Here is a 2,395-nt window from a genome sequence, read left to right on the forward strand (position 1 = left end):
CAGTAATCTTGGACACAAGCCATGTGCGATTGTTAAATCAGCAAAAATGTATACAGAGAAACTATTGCTCTGACATTTCCAGGAAATGTATGTCAATGGGTTGCTTATACAACTGCAGCAAGTAAATAATAACTAAAGACGACTCTTTTACAGAAGTGAAGCCAAACTCTACAAGGAAGATACCATTACTGATTTGTATGGGAGATAAATATTCCTGGGTTCAGAAGTGGTGTTCAGATCTTTTATCTAGAAATCAGATGACTTTCTTTTGTTCAACTAGAGTAGGAAGAAAACCAGAAAGGAAATTATGGTTTGGAACTTTTCCATTTAGGTTGCAAACTTCAACCGCTGCTTCCCATTTTCTGGGTCTGAATCTAGCATAAAGCACAATCCAAGGCTTGCAAAGAGTGTAGTTTACTGTATTATACGTTGTATCTTGTTCTTCAAATTTTGTTGCTTTGAAGCTTGTTTTTAAAAATCTTTTTAATGTAGGTAATTTATAATTTCAGCAAAACCATGTAAGAATATTCTGGCATAACATTTTGCAAGTCTAATGCAATGGCAACGCAAGAGAGGTCATTTCTGTAGGCGTATTTCAATGCATTTCCATAAACTGATCAATTCTCATTCCCTTACCATATATTGAGCAACAGATTTGGAAAGAAATCTTGAAAAACAATCTCCAGGGATTAGTACAGGACGGTGAACCTTTTGTAGTATTCGATTAGAAAAATCTATATATTTGGTAAAGGACATTGAACAGGGATAATATGGGTGTTTTAACAAAATTTTGCGTTGTCTATATGCAAAAGAGGAAGGGGGAAAAGATGCTGACAGATATTGCATCCAACATGCTCTGAATCTGAATACATCACAAAAAATCATGCTGGCTTTAAAAAAATGCTTTTGCAGAAAGAGCTATTTATGGCATTTTTTTAACCATACAGAAGCCCTGTCTTAGAAAAAAATGCAATAGGGATATTGGGGTACCTGTGATTTACAGTAGCATTTTTCAAATTTAGCAACTTTAAGTTGTGTGGACTGGGGAATTCTGGGACACATTTTTAAATTGCCATGTTTGAAAAACACCAATTTACAAGGATTGGAAAAAATATTAAGAGTGACTTCCTTACTGACCTAAATTATAGATTCACATTGAGGCTTAAGAGGATAGACTTTGGGAGGGTTTAAGACATGAAAAGAAGCAAATAATTGCTCCCATTAAAAAGTTATTGAACTTAAGTCTGCATTCCTATATTATACTACGTTTTTGTTTAATTTAGGGGTAGGAAAGAAGCTACCCCTTTCATGCTCAGTCAGGTCATTTAATTCAGTATAATCTAATACCCGAGATATGTTAGATTGAAATAAGGGGAATTATAATCCAATACATATGATGGGTGCCAAGTTTAAAATAATGGATTCTTTGACAAAGATTATAGATTTTTTAATGCGTAAAATACATACTTTGTAACTAAACTACATTCAGAACTAGAACAGAAACAGTAAAATAAGGTTTCTTGCATTTAAACATATTACGAAAAAACAGTTCAACTCATAAAAGATGCCAGTACTGTAATACCAGTACCACCTATAAGCCCCAGCTCACTACAAGAAACAGATCAACTGATGTACATCACAGATGTAATCATAACTGAAGATCTTGGATGCGAAATCAACGAACAGGGGAAAAAAAAGCCAAATGTCAAAATGGAAAATCACGATGGAAAATAAAACCAGCAGGCTAACATGAGACGTAAGAAAGCTAGAACAGGAAATGCAAGCATGCTGAAAAACAACAAGTGCTGTCTCTGTAAGGTAAAGGTAAAGGTAAAGGTAACGGTTTCCCTCGCACATACGTGCTAGTCGTTGCCGACTCTAGGGGGCGGTGCTCATCTCCGTTTCAAAGCCGAAGAGCCGAAGATGTCCGAAGACGTCTCTATGGTCATGTGGCCAGCATCACTCAACGCCAAAGGCTCACGGAATGCTGTTACCTTCCCACCAAAGATGGCCCCTATTTTTTCTACTTGCATTTTTACATGCTTTCAAAACTGCTAGGTTGGCAGAAGCTGGGACAAGTAACGGGAGCTCACCCCATTACAAGGCAGCACTAGGTATTCAAACCGTTAAGCTGCCGACCTTTCAATCGACAAGCTCAATGTCCTAGCCCCTGAGCCACCGCGTCCTTTTTGCTGTCTCTGTAAAGAAGCTAAATATATAAATAAATCACAACTACCTAGTTAGCTGCTGCAAGAAGATTGCACAGACTGTTTAAAGTTAATGGCATGACCAAATAACTGGTGCATTGCAAGATCTGCAAGAAATACCATTTGCTTGCAAGCAAGAACTGGTGGGACCAGAGAACAGACAAAATAATAGAAAATAAACAAGCTAA

Source organism: Ahaetulla prasina, chromosome 6 (genome assembly GCF_028640845.1).
Source record: "Ahaetulla prasina isolate Xishuangbanna chromosome 6, ASM2864084v1, whole genome shotgun sequence".
In the NCBI taxonomy this organism is placed as follows: Eukaryota; Metazoa; Chordata; class Lepidosauria; order Squamata; family Colubridae; genus Ahaetulla; species Ahaetulla prasina.